At 42.9% G+C, this 18,867-nt stretch overlaps 1 long non-coding RNA gene across 1 annotated transcript in view; it reads right to left on the reverse strand.

Annotated features, from left to right (window-relative positions):
* Positions 1-17,292: 17,292 nt before the first annotated feature.
* The window catches only part of LOC117693962 (uncharacterized), a 72,345-nt gene continuing 70,770 nt past the window's right edge, over positions 17,293-18,867 (reverse strand). Inside the window, exon 12 of the long non-coding RNA XR_013105853.1 lies at positions 17,293-18,314. This is a non-coding gene — a long non-coding RNA (uncharacterized LOC117693962). The remainder of the gene's footprint in view (positions 18,315-18,867) is intronic.

Genomic DNA, 18,867 nt, shown 5'->3' on the forward strand with positions numbered 1-18,867 from the left:
CTGTTGTCAGGAAGGAGAAGCCACCACAGAGAAAATGCTGTTTTCTTGCGCTGTCTGGTTTATGCAAGGATGTTTGGAAATAATGTTTAAAAATAAAAGAAGTACTGCCTTGGCACATGTTCTTCTTCATCTTTCTCTCAGAGAAGAGGCTGTGAGACAGGCTTCCTCATTTTTCATTTGGCCATCCTAGCAAAGCAGTGTTGTTCCTGTTCTGAGGGACAGACTCTGAAGTCTGTGCAACAAGCGGCCTTTGTGTCTATCCAGAGCCTCATGCTGAGCCAGGTGCCAGAGTTGGGGTAAACACCACACTGCTTAGCCCATCTCAGTTTGTAATCCCTGGCCTAGTGCAGCTCGAGTGCATTTTGAATTACCTAACTTCCATCCGCACTGCAACTGTATCCTGTTTGGATGCCAGGAGCTCCTTTTCTATAATCAAACCCATAAAATATCTGTGACCTGTGATGTTTGCACTTAGATATGAATGACCCCCAAAGCACTCTCTGAGAGCAAACCTGATGGTGGAAGCTCTTGTTAGTACCCAGAGAGGAGATGAGCTGGCATTTTCAAGGAGAATGTTGTTTATCACAGGCAACAAGTCATTAAATCACCAGTTTGATTTAGTGGGTGTTTACATGCCTGTGTACATATGATCTGTGAACAAAAATTCCTGAGAGAAAGCTATATCTTGCTATGAACAAAAAACTTCTGGAAGAAGTTTCGGTGTCTGCAGAGACTGATGGGTGAATTGGAATTTCAGTCCTGTGGAGAGATTGAAATTTTGCTGGTTCAGAGGTTAATTAATTTGTCTTGGGCTAGTTTTAGCTTCCTGGAACAGCCATTGTTTGCCAAGCTATTGTATTACCTTAGCAGGACACTAGCTTCTGCCATTCTGTGGCTAAGAATGCTACCAGATAGTATCTTGGGCCTATAATTATCACCTTCCATCCTGTTCTACCTGCCCTACTGGTTTATTCATCAATATATTTTACACTTGCCTTGATTTATGACATTCTCTGCTCTGTAAAGCTATAAACCTTCATGAAACTGCCTCCACATCAGAACATGAAATTTCATGTAACCTAAATTTGTTTTCCTGGCCATGGTTACTCAAAATAGCTCCAAAATAAACTAGCTCTTATTCCTTTTCAGATGAGAGCTGTGATTTTTATAATTTTAACAGATTAAATAATCCTGTTTAATTCTATGTAATGTAAGGTTACTATCTCTGTGATGAAACATCATGACCAAAGCAACTTGGAGAGGAAGTGGTTTATTTGGCTTGTACTTCCACATCACTGTTCATCATCAAAAGATACCCAGACAGAAACACAAACAGGGCAGAAACCGGGAAGCAGGAGCTGATGCAGAGGCCGTGGAGGGGTGCTGCTTACCGGATTGTTCTTCGTGACTTGCTCAGCATGCTTATAGAAATCAAGACCACCATTCCAGGGATGGAATCACCCATAATGGGCTGGGCCCTCCATCATCAGTTACTAATTAAAAATACCTTACAGGCCTGCCTACAGTCTGATCTTACGGCAGGAGAGTTTTTCTCCCCTGAGACTCCCTCCTCTCCTAGCTTCTGTCAAGTTGACATAAAACTGGCCAGCACAAATTCTCAGCCTATAAAGCAGGTGAGTATTATCTCATTTTACAGGTGAAGAAAGAAAGGAATAGAGAGTAACTTCCGCAGATCTCTCTGTTAGTGACTGGGCCACATAACTTTTCCTCAAAGAATCTGTTTTAAACCTTTTCTCCCTTCACACACCAAATACCTAACCACATTTTCCTTGAGTATACAGACTAGATCTCAGAATAATGTAGAACATTTCCTGATTAGCTTTAGGTCCCTGCTAAGAGCATTATATCAATAAAAATGTTTCATTTACTCTTGGGATGGAAAGCAGACTGGGAGAAAATGTCCCCCAGAAGGGGAGCATAAGTAACAGGGCACAGGAGGTATCACATGCCAAAATATACAGTTAGGTATGGTAGCTTCTGCCGGTAAATCCAGTCCCAGGGGAGATTAGGCAGGAGAATTACCATGAGTTTTGAGTCACACTCAGAAAAGCAAAACAGGACCCGGAATATGATTCTATGTTCCAGCATTTGCCTATATGTGTAAGGCTCTGCTATTAGGTGCTTTGTAAACATACAGACAAGCAAATACAAAATACTAAATGTACAACAATCTTTGTTGTGCTGGTCATTAAACTCAGGGCTTCACGCATCTTAGACAAATAGTCTACCAATGAATCACATTTCTTTTTTATTTGTTAGTTTGTTTAAGGCAAAGTTTTTCTATGAGTTGCCTCTGTACATCAGCCTGACCTGGAACTCAGAGATCTGCCTGCCCATGTCTGTGAGTGCTGGGATTAAAGGTGTGTGTAAGCATTGTTAGTATTCTGTCTAAACTCCACCTCCCCAGTTACCTGGCAACAGCCAGGTATGCTCCTCCCCACAGTTACCTGGCAACCTCCAGGTAGGCCTGATCCACTATAAAAGGGGCTGCTTGCCCCCCTCCTCTCTCTCTTATCCTCTTATCCTCTTACTCTCTCTCTCTTACCCTCTTGCCTCTCTGTCCCCTCCCCCACCTTCCTCTCTCCCTCCACGTGGTCATGGCCGGCCTCTACTCTTCTTTTCTCTTATCTCTTCCACCTTCCTCTCCCCACCTTTGCCCTTTCCCCTGAATAAACCTCCTCCCCCTTGGAACCGCCTGGTCCCGAGTGGTCTATTCTGAACTGCGGTCGGATTTCTTATAAGCATATCTGGCCTGAGTTAAATTCTTTAACTTAAAATTTTAAGACAACTTCTTACTATGTTTCCCAGATGTCCTTCATCTGGTTCTGTAGCCTAGGGAAGCCTTCTGCCTTGGCCTGAGGAGTAGCTGGGGCTACAGGATATGCAACTAGGCCTGGCTAAGATCCGAACTCTTAAAACTTCTAGGAAAAAAAAAACACTCAATATTGGTCCTTGCCAGGGATTAGGGTTTGTGCATTGGAGGGGTGGGAGTTGTTTTGCTTTTGCATAGCCAACAAACTCAAAATCAGATTCCAAATTGGCAGAAAATGTTGCCAGAACATATTTGCTAAGGAGTTAATATCAGCAACATTTAAGGAAGTTGGACAACTAACTACAAAACAGAACAAAACAATCGACTTAATTTTAAAAAATTAGTGAAGGAGCTGCAAGTAGACATTTCTCAAGTGATGACAGCAATAGTAATCATCAGAAAATGGCAAACTAAATCCAGAGTCAGCTCTCAGCATGCAAGAAAGTGGCCATACAATCCAAAGTATTTCAGCACAGGAAAGCATTTTATGGTGGCTGAAGGGTCCAGAGCTCGGCCAAGTGCAACAGGAAAGTGTGCCCAGCGGGGGGTGGCGTCCATCCTGGTCTTTCTTACTAGGATAAAGGGTGTTGTGTGATTCTCTAGGACTGCTTACATTCTTTTTTGTTTGTTTTGTGTTTTGCTTCTTTTGAAATTTTGTCTTTTCTATTTTATTTGTTGTTCTCTCATATAGTACATTCCTGCAGCAGTTTACCTCCCCTCTCTCCTGACAGAGTCCTCTCCACATCTCCCCTTCTCCCTTCTCCCCTCTTCCCCAGATCCACTCCTCCTCCCTTTCCCTTCAGAAAAGATCAGGCCTCCCAGGGATCCGAACCAAACATGGTATGACAAGTTATGTTAAGACTAGGCACGAACTCTTATATTAAGGCTGGACCAGGCAACCATGTAGGAGGAAAAAGGTCCCAGAAGCAAGCAAAGGAGTCAGACACACCCCCTACTCTGAGGAGTCCCACAGGAACACCAAGCTACACAACTATACTACATATAGGTGACCTAGGTCAGACTCCTGCAGGCACCCTAACTGTCTGTTCAATCTCTCTGTGGGCCCGTATGAACTCTGCTTAAGTGATTCTGTGGGGTTTCTTGTGTCCTCCTTGGCTGAATTCACTCTGCAGACAAGACTTGCCTCAAACTAAGTGGTCCATCTGCTTTTGTCTCCCAAATGCTGCGGTTAAAGGAATGAGCCACTATGCCCGGCTTTTGAGCACATATTTTATTTCAAGAAGTGTTGACCCTGGAGGGATTTGAAATTCTGCCAAGTGGTATATATATATATATATATATATATATATATATATATATATATTTACTGAAATTTTGTCTTTAAGTCTTTAATAAAAAGAAAAACAGTACATTTTATATCCAATAATTTCCCGTTTACAATAAATTTTTATTCCTTTTTTTTTTTTTGGTTTTTTTCGAGACAGGGTTTCTCTGTGTAGCCCTGGCTGTCCTGGAACTCACTCTGTAGACCAGGCTGGCCTCGAACTCAGAAATCCACCTGCCTCTGCCTCCCAAGTGCTGGGACTAAAGGTGTGCGCCACCACCACCGGCATAAATTTTTATTCTTGTCTTCAGATTAAATTAGCATTGCCTGAGTTGCCTGTTTTAAAGCATTCATCAGTAATCCTATTTTGATATAATGGCAATGTTTTGTCAGTTACAGCTGTTTTACATAGTGTTTGCATCAATAGCCATTGTATGTATGGGGTCATCGGACATCCAACTGTATCCCTAGGACTAGAACAAGGAATTTCAGGACTGAAATCCTTATCACTTTTCACTTTCCAAGCCATTATTTTCTAAGATTCGAAAGATGGGTCATTTATTCCTGAATTTTGTTGTGGGGTAGAAAGCCAAAGACCACTCAGCACAACCAATTGATAGTCTGAATTGATAGTCTGTATTAAGTTAGCGGGTCTGTAATCACACTAGTTCCAACCCATAGTATATCTGTCTTCCTCACTTCCCAGGTTCAGGCATGAGGGCAGTGGGGGCTAGACCATGATCCTATAATTACACCAAACACAAGACTCAGGAAGAGGTAAAGGAGCAGGGAGTAGAAGGGCTTGGGGGCCAATGAAATCTTAATTTTAATGGGTCCAGAATCTGGGGACAGTCCATTTGGCATCATCACCTTTGGCTTCGGCTTTCTTGACCTGGGTGTAGTGGATCCATGGTATAATGCCAGCTACCTTCATGGTCAGAGGAACAGAGAATCACTGTATAGGATCCATTTTAAGTTGGTGTCAAGGCCCCTTTGGCTACCTACTTGACTCAGACAGTATTATTGGGCTTGAATAAGGGGAAACTGGTGGTGGAGGTGGAGTTTGGTTGGGCCTCTCAGATAGTCTGATGAAAAAACTTTATAAAGAACTGGATGGCCTGTAATGACTAGTTTTATCTTAAATGAAGCCAGTCCTATCAGTGTAGAGTTCTGTATTGAGATCTCTCAGGGGGATGTCATCTCAAGATAGTTATGGATGAACACCATAGTCATCACCAGGCAAGAAGGTATTGGGACTGATGGTAGTAGGTCTCTCAAACCAGACTCAAGAGTGGTCCGGGAGTAGGTACCAGGTCACATGGGCATTAGAAAACCAGAATTCTGGTGGGCCTTGGTGTGTGAATTGTTGTTGTAAGATCCTGGCCCAGAGTTAACATGTGGTTTTTTTTTTTTTTTTTTTTTTTCATTAGACTAGCAGTAGCTACCTCAACTCTGACAGGTGGGCCCCCGTAATGTCTTTTGCTCTATGAACAAACTAGTGAAAAGTGTTTAAAGTCTACTTGGTGTTGGACAGAAAGGAAAACACATCCTATGTGGTCTGTATTGTCTGGCAACAGTAGCCCCATCTGGCTTGGGGACAGTTTTTTCTACTCCTTTTCAGAGAATGATGGCTTTTGAGTTTTTCAATTATCATATCATTGTTTGAAAAGACATAAATCATGGAAGTGGAAGGGGTAGACAACCCTTACCCTGCCCCCACCCTTTCATAGTCCTGTGGCACTTTCCCCTTACCTGGGGCTGCTTAGAGCAGGTGGGGGGGGGCAGAGGGAGTGAGATGCTTGAGGAACTTTCTCCCACCATGTATGCATTCTACTTAGATGCCTCCACACAGGGACTGGGACTGACTGAGCAGGAGTCAAGCAACAAAGAAGCACTCTAGGATTGGGACCGGTGGAGGTTTTTGGTTTCTCTGGGAAACCTGATAGAACCGAAGGATTCAGGTCCCTAAGGAGAGCACAGGTCTTAAGTGGAGGTGGTATGGGGTTGGGTGATTCTCACACCAGAGAAATCCAATAGGAAAACAGAGTGGACAGAAACATATAGAAAGAGACACACAATAAAGACAACCAGGGGGTGACCACCACACATTCATATACCTGAACAGAACAGGAGAATCCAATCATGTCTCCCACAGAGTCTGGACACTAGATCAGTAACTGCAGCCCTTTTTTTTTTTTTTTTTTTTTTTTTGGTTTTTTGAGACAGGGCTTCTCTGTGTAGCCCTGGCTGTCCTGGAACTCACTCTGTAGACCAGGCTGGACTCGAACTCAGAAATCCACCTGCCTCTGCCTCCCAAGTGCTGGGATTAAAGGCATGCGCCACCACCGCCCAGCCTTTCCTTCATGTCCTAAATAGAAGGCACTTTAACCAGACTTACCTCAAGAGGTAACAAACTAGATGATTCTTACTGAAGGAACTTTAGACAGGAATGTAGGATACACTGAGATCTTCTCTCCCAGAGCCCTGGAAAGTTTCAGGTTTTGCACCCACTAGGGGAGAGTCTGCAGGCACTGTGGTCCACAGCCTGTGCCAAGACCTGTGGTTGGTCGAACTGGTGAGAGTCTCAAAGGGATCTCAGTGGGACTTCTATTTGTTGATAGGTAGAGACCCAAAGACCACTCACATGACCAAAATCTGAATTCAAAGTCTATATTAAGCCATCTAGAAATTGCCTGGAGAGAAAAGCAGCCTCAAATGCATGTTATAAGGAGCTTTTAAAGGCAAGGGCTACAGGAAAACTACATCTTGGTTGGCAGGTACAGGGGAAAGTAAAGCAAACAAGCAGATTAGCAGAAACCAACAACATGCAGTTAGCTGCAATTTTGACACTGAATTTCTGGAACAAGTTTTGGTGCCCCAGCCCCATGGGAGATTCGACGAGACCCTAGGGAAGGGGGCGAAAGAATGAAGGGACAAGAGACACAAAGAATGAGAGCAAGTCTTGGGGTTCTGATCAAGCTCTGCAACTTTAATTTCAGGGGCAGGTTATAAAGACACAGCAAACCAGGAAGTTTAGGTGAGGGTCATTGCTTAGGCCTATCCCACTATTGAATTCTCATTGCCCAAGACCATCCCGCTGCCATAACTGGCTCCCAGGAAATGCCAGATGTTCTTTAAGTTCCTGGGACCTGAGACCCCCCCCCCCCCCCCCGTCCTTTCTTAACCTTGTACTGAGTAGGCTTTCCAGAACAGCAGGTAATTTTCTGAGGTTCTCTTAGAACAGCAGGTAATTTTCTGGGTTTGGCTCCCAGCATTTGGGTGCTTTCCCATAGTACTTACCATGGTGGGGACAGAAAAGTAAGGAGGTCAGTTACAGGTAAAACCAAAGACGGTTCCAACTGAGACTAGATGGAGGAACCTTTCCTCTGTCATAGTTTCAGTTAACTGAAGTAGGTAGTCCTTGAAGAGCCTTTGTATGGTGCTATCAGAAGTTTACTTTTCAGAAATGAAGTACAACTGAACTACTTGCCATTGCACAGATTCCCCTTTATGTGCTAAACATCACCGTGAGGGCTAGCCAATTTACCATGCCATTTCACTGGTGACCTCCAGATGATCTGCTATACCTTTGAGAGGTATAGGTATCCTTGTGTAATTTAGAAATCTTTGTTGAGTTTAGAATACATCCTTTATCCATTCTACATTTTAATTTATGGTAGATTGCTTATCCAAATCCTGTTGCTATTTGATTTCTAGTATTAAACTGATTAGGGACCCCTCTTGAACTCCAGTAGAATCTTATAGAATCTTCATGTACTCCAGTGGAATCTATAGAAACATGAAAGTCAGTGACATTCCCGTTTTGGATAAAATAATTGAGTTGGCCTTGGTACATTGACAATATGTGGTAGTGAAAGTGATAGCCAATTGAACCAAAGTGTAGGACCTACTCCGATTGGTTGGTAAGATTTTTTTTTTTTTTTTTTTGGTTTTTCAAGACAGGGTTTCTCTGTGTAGCCCTGGCGGTCCTGGTACTCACTCGGTAGACCAGGCTGGCCTCAAACTCAGAAATCCACCTGCCTCTGCCTCCCAAGTGCTGGGATTAAAGGCGTGATCCACCACTGTCCGGCAGTTGGTAAGATTTTTAAGTTATGGTTCACCATATGTCTCCTCTGGCAATGCTCCGGCTACTGTGATGTCACATCTCCTCAAAAGCACAGAAGTTCTTACATTCAGATACATTTTGCAAGAATTCCAGCTCATCTCTTCATCTTAGGAGACAGGAGGTGTAATTGCTTCCTATCAAGGAAGGTTAAATAGTGAGGAGACAGTCTTTGGCTCAGTCTCTTCTTGGTTAGGAACAAAAGGGAGATGGATTTAGAAGACAAGTTTCCCTAAGTCATCTCATCTTGGAAGAGGACAATCCTGAAGCCCATCCGTAAGGTATCTGGTGTCCACCTGAACAAGAATGAGATCACTCGAGCTTTTGGCTTCCCTGTCACAGAAGAGTAACAATAGTGTCTGAATAGTGACAGAATATTTGATCCATTCCAGCCAGATACTCATCTTTAAACACTCACTGAGTTTCAACCTCCATTGTCTGTGTTAATTCTTAAATGTTACTACATGTACTTTTTTGAGTCATCCTTAGGACTCTCTGGTTTAGAGGTAGGGCTAGGTTGGGTAACTAACCTAACAGAAAAATGTCCCCAGGGTCTCTCTTTATTTCCTAAATAAAACTCATATCCATGCAGGCCATATATTCTAGTGATAAATGAATGAATCCTGGGGCGTTACATGGAAGGTTCTTAAAGTTTCCTGGAACACTGCCCTTCACTCTTCAGATTTTGTCTTGGCATTTTTCTAAGGGATGCGCCATAAGGCTTGGAGTCCTTCAGTGTGATCGTCCCTTCACAGTATAGTGTCATATATCACCAACCTCATGATGTGGAGGAGATCTAGGAGAGGAAAATTCAGGACACATATATTTGTCCATCCAAGAAAGTTTTTTTTTTTTTAAACTTTCCATAGGGTAAGAAAGCCACTTCTGTACTTGGACTTTACCTGTTTGTTTGTTTGTTTGTTTTTAGTCTGAGAGTTAGGAAAAAATTTTATTCCAGCACAAGAGCCAATGAGCTTGAACTGAAGGAATAGTTCCTGAAAACAAGAAACACACAGAGCCAAAATTTTTCATATACTAACCCTGCAATTCTAGTCATATATGACCGAGACTTATGTTCCTTGTTCTAGCTAGGATACAGAAAAATATGTAGCCCCAAAGTTAGCTAGAAAAGTAATTTCTTTCCCCCAAGAAATCCACACTCAAATCTTCTGTAACTTTCTTACTACATATGGTTAACTTAAAAAATGTTTAATACAGTTTACATGTATGGTTATTTTGTGTTCATATATGTCTGTTCGCCATATTTGTATGAATGCCTGACAGGGTCAGAAGTTGGATCCCCTGGAATGGGAGCTAAGATACTTTTGACCTGTCATGTTGTCAAAACACCTCCGCTCCTATTATCCGCCTGTCTCTGTTACTGCTACTACTATAACTACTACCACTACTACTATTACTATTATTATTGGAGCTCTTTTCACTAGAAGGACATCAACTTGGGCTAAGTATATCGTTGAGGCCCAGAAATTGATGCGATTGATCTGTTGCCCCATATCACGGAACCCTCCATCCGAGGCATCCACTTTCTTTTGTTCAAGCATTATCTTCCCGTTACTGAAACATGTGTGCCAGAGGCCTGTCTTCGAGAGTTATTCTTATAGGTCTCAGGTCTTTTATCTTCCCCCTTCTCCCCCTTCCTGGAAGAAGGATCTGGCTTTCCATCCCTATCTTGTGTTTGTGATGACTTAACCCCCATTCTATCTTCTCCTATCATGAAAATTCCCAGAAAGCTCCACAGGGGCCTTTCTTGGATCCTGGTAGGTCACCATAAATTCCTGACGAAGGAGCTCCTGGACAGAGTTTATATAGGACCACATAAGGGACTGAGCCGATAGAGAATCTACATGCCTATGTATCGGCCTGGTCCAAGCAGAGAGATGATCACTGATGTCTGTGTCCTGCTCACTCAGCCAGGGTGGGTTGAAGCTCCCCCAGACTCCCAGCCCTCTCTGTCTCTGGTTTAGTTGGTTATTTTAGTTGACTTGTCTTAGTTGTCGATCTGCTAGCCGTTTGTTACTTGGTCCAACATCACTACCTGGTGAATTTGTCTTGCTGTTGGTTATACTAAGCTCTCTGGCTGTTTTCATTGCTGCCTTTGACCGTCTGCAGACTATTTTTTACTGGCTGGTGTTGCTGCCTTTGACCTTGCAGCTGTTCCACTGCTTTTAATTATGTTTTCTTTGTTCTCTCAGTTGCCACAAAAGCAGCTGCAGTGTTTATGATTATCGCTTTGTCTACTACAGGATGCTGTGTGGTCTCTTTCCTGAAAGGGCAAGGGGGTTGTTAGAAGCTATCCTTATTTACAACTTGGCCGATTATAATTAGCTACTTAGAGATGGTGCATTAAAAGTAGTAATGTGTAACACTCCCTAGCATGGTCTTCCTTCCCTATGGGGAAAGGTCTCAAAAAAGCTAGCCAGCCTTTGTCACTGGTCTTGCTTCTTAGAGCCCCTTTGTCTCTTCTCCTACCTATTTGGCTATCTCATAGCCAGCTGTAAATGTCTTTGTCTCTTCTTGGTGCTTCTAGATTTGCTATTTTAACCCTTACATTGCCTTTCATCCTTAATATCCAGTCCCTCAGTAACATACAGGATAACTCATAGTTTTCACTGTAGGCTCTTTTTCTTACTGCCTACGATGACCTAACTCCTGATTCAGCATATAACTTAATTTTTTAGAAAATTACATAATTGCGTGCAATTGGAAAGTCATGTTTTGCATACGAAATTATATAGAAAAGAATTTGTGAAGCTTCAAGATTTTTTTTTTAAGGTGTTGGGCGGAGGTGGCATCACGCAGGAGGCAGAGGCAGGTGGATCTCTGTGAGTTTGAGACCAGTCTTGCCTATACAGCAAGTTCCAGGACAGCCAGAGCTACACAGAAAATCCCTATCTCGAAACTGCCCCCACCCCATAACAAAAAAGGAAACAAATAAACAAACAAAAAAAGATAGAGAAAAGGGTAACAATAGAGTTTTCTGAATGTACCACATACATAAAATACAGATAGCTTAATGTTAATGTTTTTGTCCAACTGTACCTGGACAAAAACATTCATCAGGTTACTCATGCTGGCATCCCCATTATGGTTACACAGTGTTGGCATTTTGTCTAAGCTCCACCCCGCAGTTTCCTGGCAACAGCCAGGTATACCTGACTCACTATAAAAGGGGCTGCTCGCCTGCCTCTCTCTCTCTCTCTCTCTCTCTCTCTCTCTCTCTCTCTCTCTCTCTCTCTCCTCTCTCCTCTCTCCTCTCTCCTTCTTGCTCTTGCTCTTCCTGCTCCCTCTCTCTCCCCATTCCCCTCCCCCTCACTCCCCGTGCTCATGGCCAGCTTTCTACTCCTCTACTCTCTTTGTCTCTCTCTCTGCCTCTATTACCCTCTAAACTCCCCCCCCCCATGCCCTGAATGGACTCTATTCTATACCATACCATCATATGGCTGGTCCCTCAGGGGGAAGGGATGCCTCTCAGAGGCACCCCCTTCCCCCATACCTGACTACACCTCCACCAAACATACTCCTTCTCTTCTTTAGTTTTATAAAACACAATATTAAGTGTCATGAGTCAGAGCCGCGAGAGTGGAAGCGCAGGCAACCACCTTCACTGTCTCTGTCACTGTCTCTGCAATGCGGCAGCCCTGCGCTCCCTTGGGTGCACATGCCCTCTGGCCTATTGTGGCTCCTCGAGGTCTGTGGGCTCTCATATCCAGCCCTGGCCAGGACCCGTGCCTGGTGCCTCAGTTGCACACATGCTTGCCCTGCGCTGCTGCCGGGAGCAGGGGACCAGCAGGGGATCACCAAGTTGCCTAAGGAGGGTGTGAACAGGGCCAGGTCAGAAATGGAGCAGGTCAAAACTCCATGCTGATCAATCATGACCCTGCGCACCTGCCTGCCTGCTCAGTGCGTGGCCCGGGCCTAAACCGGCCTGGACACACTCACTTTCTGTCGCCAGTCTCATGCCATGCCTGTCAGCTTTCTAGTTTCTGTCCAATCTGATCCACATTAACTCTAAGCCAAGGGTACACTAGACAATTTTTTTTTTTTTTTTTTTTTTGGGTTTTCGAGACAGGGTTTCTCTGCGTAGCCCTGGCTGTCCTGGAACTCACTCTGTAGACCAGGCTGGCCTCGAACTCAGAAATCCGCCTGCCTCTGCCTCCTGAGTGCTGGGATTAAAGGGGGATTAAAGGCGTGTGCCACCACCGCCCGGCTAGACAATTTGTCTCTATGTCTCTTCATGTATTTTTCGCTGCTAATGCAACCTGTCAAAGTTACTTAAAATTGAGGTTTTAATTATATCCTGGCTTGGTAAATAATGATTTTTGCTACTGCCATTAAGTTATAGTGTGCTCTATTCACACACACACACACACACACACACTATATATATATAATATATATGTATATATTATATATATATTCTCAAACAAGTAATTTAACAAACACAAGTAGTCTAACTCAGATTATGCTCAGCAGATACTGCTTTCAGTATTGTTAGAAGTCTGCTAATGTATTAATATTCAAGCTAATGACAGAGACTCCCAAAGCCTGACAGTTACCCCCAAGGTCTCCCAAGAAGATATATGCACAGTGACAAGAGTCTACCCGGATTGTGGTATGATGACCACTAAAAAACACCGCCATTGCCCTGCCCAGGCTTGGTCTACACTGTGGACAAAACAGGATACCCTGAAATTCAATGCCTCATATTGCCTAAGTCAAGGCGTGGGCCATTTCTCATTTCACACATGTCTATTCCACAGAGAAAAGTCTCTTTGTCTTCTGGGCCTGACATCCAGACTGACTTCTACTCAAGTTGCCATAGAAACCACAGGGACCCGGGAACTGTTTGGACTATAGACGAACTCTTGTCATTTTTTAATTAATACATGACTCCTAGAACATAATTTATTTTCCCCCAGATTTCTGACTACATTGACAGCTAAGCTAACTGTAGGTTGACTGCTAGAAAACAGACCTAGCTCCTTACCCCAAGGTAACCCACTATATTTGTTCATTAATAAGTTAGTTAACTAGCTAAGACTGCCAAATTTCTTACAGACTTCACGATAAACGATACACAAATTCAGATGTAAGCTTTCACAGATGTAACTAGCCTATTACTTCCTTACCTAAACTCAGTCTCTAGCAACTAAATGCTTGATATTTCCTCTTCTTGCTATGCCACTGTCCTAACATTATTGGAGTTCTTATAAATTTGCCTAACTCTAATAAAACATTCCACTATATGACCCAACTATTTAATCACAAATTCAAATTTTTAGTTTTTTTTTTTTTTGTTTTTCGAGACAGGGTTTCTCTGTGTAGTCCTGGCTGTCCTGGAACTCACTTTGTAGACCAGGCTGGCCTCAAACTCAGAAATCCACCTGCCTCTGCCTCCCAAGTGCTGGGATTAAAGGCGTGCGCCACCACCGCCCGGCAAATTTTTAGTTTTCTTTGTCTTTCAACTAAATGTAAAGTGTTTTTCATGCTGAATCTACACAATTAGCTATCAAATATACGTTTCATTTAATTGCACTTTAACTATAGTCTTAAGGTGTTTGTCTTGGTATATAATCAACTGTACTCAAAAGGTCAAGGTTTTAAGTTTCCTTTGTTGTTACACATAAAATTGTTTCTCAATTATAAACTTAAAATTGTTTCTCATTGTATATATTCAGTCTCCTAGACAGAAGGAAAAAGCCCTTCTTGTTCTTTCTGCTCCATGAAAGGTTTTTGCCCTCCCTAAGCTCATCTTACTGTTTATGTTGTTAACAAATCTTTCTCTTTTATAAACTTATAAGCTATAGGAAACCCACCCAGATCTACCTCTCACGGACCAAATAGACGCCACCCAGATTAGTACACCTACCTATTCCAGAGAGTGGGATTCCTCTCCTTTACCCTGGAATTGGGACTCACCCACAAACCACAAAGACCTAAGGGTTTCAAATGTACATCTAAGAAAAAATTTCTTTCCCCCAAATGTACTTAATGTTATTCTCTACCCATAATGTGTGTGTGTGTTTCAGCATATTGTCACATCCAGGTATTTACTACATCCAGGACAGCTTCAGAGAAGCAACCCTCAGATGCTCCACTCTCTCACAGACAGACACTTCTACTGGACCTGTTCCTTCTGATCTATCCACAGATGGTTCCACAGACTCTGGACAGCAAGGAAACAGGCAACTCTCTTAAGACTGGACCAACCTCCCCATACGTATTTTCCTAGGTTTCCCAGAGACTTGTAGCTCCAAAGTCAGCAGGAAGTAGGTAAAGATCATGAGGACCCCACTCCTGCTCCACCACCACTTCTTTCTAATTTTTCTCTTTTAATTCAACCAAAATGGGGGAATGTTAGCATTCAGTCTAGGCTTTGCCCCACAGTTACCTGGCCAGGTGTGCCCGACTCTCACTATAAAAGGGCTGCTTGCCCCTCCTCACTCTCTTGCCTTCTTGCTCCTGCTCTCTCCCCATTCCCCTTCCCCTTCTCTTTCCACATGCTCATGGTGGGCCTCTACTCCTCTCCTCTCTCTGCTTTACTGTCTCTACTTCAACTCCCCTCCCTATGCCCTGAATATAGTCATGTGGTCCCTCAGGGGGAAGGGATGACTCAACATAGCCCTCCCCCCCCCCGCCCCCAGCAGAGGCACTCCTTTTCCTACACCTGACTACACATCCACCAAACATATTCCTGCTCTTCTTTATTTTTATAAAACACAACACACTGCATTCTTCACATTTAATCCTGGTATTGTCTTGAATTTTAAAGAATAGACTTCTTTACCTCCTCTGTTCAGCATTCCAGTTGCACCTGTCCCTTCAAAGGGACAAGGTACACTTTCTCCATGCTCTCCATGAGGTACGATCAACAGCTTTTCATGGTGCCTCTTTCCATATATACACACATTAAAAATCAGGGCCTTTCTATTGGAGGCCCCACTGACCAGAAAATCACTATGTAGCCAAAGATAGCATTGATTTTGCTCAGATCCTGCGCTTGTCTCCTGAGTATTAAGGTTACAAGCGGGAGCTAGCATGCATGCCTCTCAATGGTGTTTAACTTCCTCCAGACTCATCCTCTTCTACAAAGATTCTCCTCATCTACTAATTCTATATAGAGTGCTCCTGGAGACTTCTGGAGCGGTTGGCCAGCCACAGAAATGGACAATGCCTGTTCAGTGCCCCTGGGCTTTGCAGAGTGCTTAGGAGAACTTACGAACAATACTGCCTCCCTGAGCTAGTGGGTCTGTTTCAAACAAGGGTGCAATCTCTTAGGGAATTTTACAGAGGAGGCCTCACTGACTGAGAAGGTGGCAGACGGAAACCAAAGAGAGAGGTCACCACTCATAACTGGAGTCACCTGAAATCACAGGAATGTGGTAGGTAAACATCCAAAGGGAGAGGAGAAAAAAGAATTAAGTCACAGAAAACAGAACAAAAAGGAGGCGGGGGGGGCATTATTCTGCTTTGGGGGAGCTACTTCTCAAGGCTTTGGCCCTGCTTAGAAACATAGCCAGAAATGGAAACTTTAGACCTTAAACAAGTAAAGAATTAAAAAAACTAAGTACAGCTTAAAGCAGCTTCTAGTCCACAGGTAAAGAGAACTTTGAACTTTAACGAGTAAGTAAACACCAGGTCGAACAGGCACAACAGAGCATCAGGTTACTTATTGATTTATTAACAAATCACCGAATAAGAAACAGAGGGCACAGTTGATTTCTTTGTTATTTTGGCCTTTGTTTTTTAATTTCTATTTTATGCCATGCTGGGAGCGGTGAATGCTAGATCTCTACGGCCAAGCTTCATTCCAGGTCTTCGCTGGGTTTTGTCTTTACAATGTACGTTATAACTTAAATAACAAACGTGAAGCTGTTCCAATTGACAAAAGTCCATAGGACTAATCATATCTTTCTTCAAATTATATTATATCCCCAGATACGGTGTACTATATAGCTATTTTGGTCCATTTTATCTTTAAGTGGTAACTTAATATATACAAAATTATGTGCTTGCAACACTCACCTTTAGCTCCCCCCCTGCCCCCCCAGACAGGGTTTCTCTGTGTAGCCCTGGCTGTCCTGGAACTCACTGTGTAGACCAGGCTGGCCTCAAACTCAGAAATCTGCCTGCCTCTGCCTCCCAAGTGCTGGGACTAAAGGCGTGCGCCACCACTGCCTGGCCACCTTTAGCTTTCTTTGACTAAATTTTCGAGAGTCATAACATAAATGTAAAATGTTTATATGGCACATAAATGTTCTCGCATGAATAATACATGTTGACATAAATCTTTAGCACTTATAAAATGACTTAATAAAATGATTATCCAAGTCAAGCTTGTGGCTCATGCCTTCAATCCCAACAGTTAAGAGGCTGAAACAGATCACTTTTGAAGAGTTTAAGGTAAGCCTGGTCTACACAGCAAATTCCAGGACATTCAGGGCTACACAGTAAGAAAATGAAAAGAAAAAAAAAAAAAGAAATTCCCTAATTCAGTTAAAGTAGGGATTGTAAGGATTAAACTTATTACATAAAATTTAAGTGGTAAAGGGGTGATTGTCCCGCCGCTTCTAAAATCAATGTATCTACTCTTTAAAGTTCACCAAATGTAAACTAAAGGACATCTCTATTATAACCTTAAGGCTATGTCCTGGGTTGTTGGAAGGGGGACCTTGATAGATGGGCACACAGCCTTAAGATTGTAATAGCAGTCAATACTATTACCAATTCCATTTATATATAATCAATAATTATGCCTCTCACAGATATACCAAGTGAGTTTTGTTCAGTGCTTATTTCAACAGCCTTTCGGGCTATTTCCATGTCCAAAAGAACATAACATATCTTTCTACCTACCCATTTAGAAAAGTCCAAATATAGCTTTGCATATATATATATATATATATATATATATATATATATATATATATATTTTGTGTGTGTGTGTGTGTTGTATGATACTGTTTGCTCCTGGGAAGACATGAACAAATCTTTACTCACCACAGACAATTATTCAAGACAAAGTACAGATACCACTGAAGAAAAGGGTTTTATTGAGGTTACCCACAGGAGTATGGGTGAAGGATTCTTCACAGGATCAGGCCTGATTCAATGGCAGCTCCATCACCAAAGCCCACCCCAACATGGATGATAGCTCATCAAAGCTGGGAGGCTACGGCTCAGTGCACTGTGTGCAAGCTGCTTGACTGGTTAGAGACGATCAAAGACTGGCTGCTCTCTGCTTCTTCCAGGCAGCTTGGCCGGTCCAAGAATGTCCCTCAGCCTTTATTGCTTATATAAATAAGCTTGAGGAGAGGGGGCATGGTACATCTGGGGAGTTTTCAGGGACTTTCCGAGTCTAATGTGTCTCCCTTTCGAACTCCTTGAGTCTAAATGAGCTTCCCTTCCCTCCAAGATGGAATATATCCCAGACCTAGCTCAGTTTAAGATTATAATTTCAAAGGAAAAGATAGTAGATCCATGTTTTGCTGTGTAGCTCAAAAGTCTCAGAGAATATATCCGAGATCCTAGAGCTGAATATCACCTATGGGCATGGTGATATTGCACCATAAGGCTTTAGCAGAAAATAAAGGGAAACATACTTTGAAGGTACATTAACAGGGAGTCTGCTCTTGAAAGTACCTGCTGACATATGTACGTCTGTGTGGGTGTCCTCCTCAGTTAGCGCTACATTATTATTAGTAGTATATTATTGAGTTTTTGAGTCTTGAGTCTCTCATTGATTCAGCTAGTCTGGCTGCTGAGTTCCAGGATTCCTCCTGTCTCCAATTGCATAGCCTAGTGCTGGGATTACATATAACTCTCCTCTCCAGGTGAGTGCTGTGGATTCCAACGCAGACAGGGTTCAAGTGCTGCAGACAGGGTGCTGAGCCACCTTCCTCGCATTTGCATATAGTTTTCATGACATCTACCCTTCTTCAGAAACTCATGGAAGTATGGCATTAGATTAAGGATATCTGCCAGTGGGATTTCTTTGGCACACTGAATATTCCGTTGTAATGTTGTATTCCTCGGAGTTGAAACAGTTTGTCCTAGAGGGAAGAGGGTGGTTCACAAAACACAGGAAACTCAGAAATTAGAAGGTTCGTAAAGACCCATCCCACAAATTATAAAAACCGTAAACAACTTTTACTCTCTTCTCTAGAGCCTCAGATTTCTTGACAAAATTACCTGTGAGTTCTGCAGAGTCCAGAGATACAGTTTCAGTGAGTTGTCACCTGTTAAACCTTCCCCACCCAAAACTCATTGTAACACCAAGGTAGACTTGGGTGGGTTGAGTCTCTGCTCTGTTGTTGTCGGTGCCCTACCTGGCATGAACTGATGTGTGTCCATCTCTGCCCAGGAAAAGTGGCAACACATTTTAAGTCCAATATATTTTACAATTTTGAATTTTAGTGGTGATTTATCCTCCAGCCCCATCCTACCATGTGTGCATGTGTTATAAATGAATTGAACACTTCGTTCAAACTGAGATCTAGTGTCTTTAGGAAGCCAGGATAAATGCATGGCACTTTCCTTGTTAGGTTTCCAAACATGATAAATCTCTATCACAACAAGCCAGGGCTACCATAACGAGTCATCACA

Source organism: Arvicanthis niloticus, chromosome X, assembly GCF_011762505.2.
Source record: "Arvicanthis niloticus isolate mArvNil1 chromosome X, mArvNil1.pat.X, whole genome shotgun sequence".
NCBI classification, from domain to species: Eukaryota; Metazoa; Chordata; class Mammalia; order Rodentia; family Muridae; genus Arvicanthis; species Arvicanthis niloticus.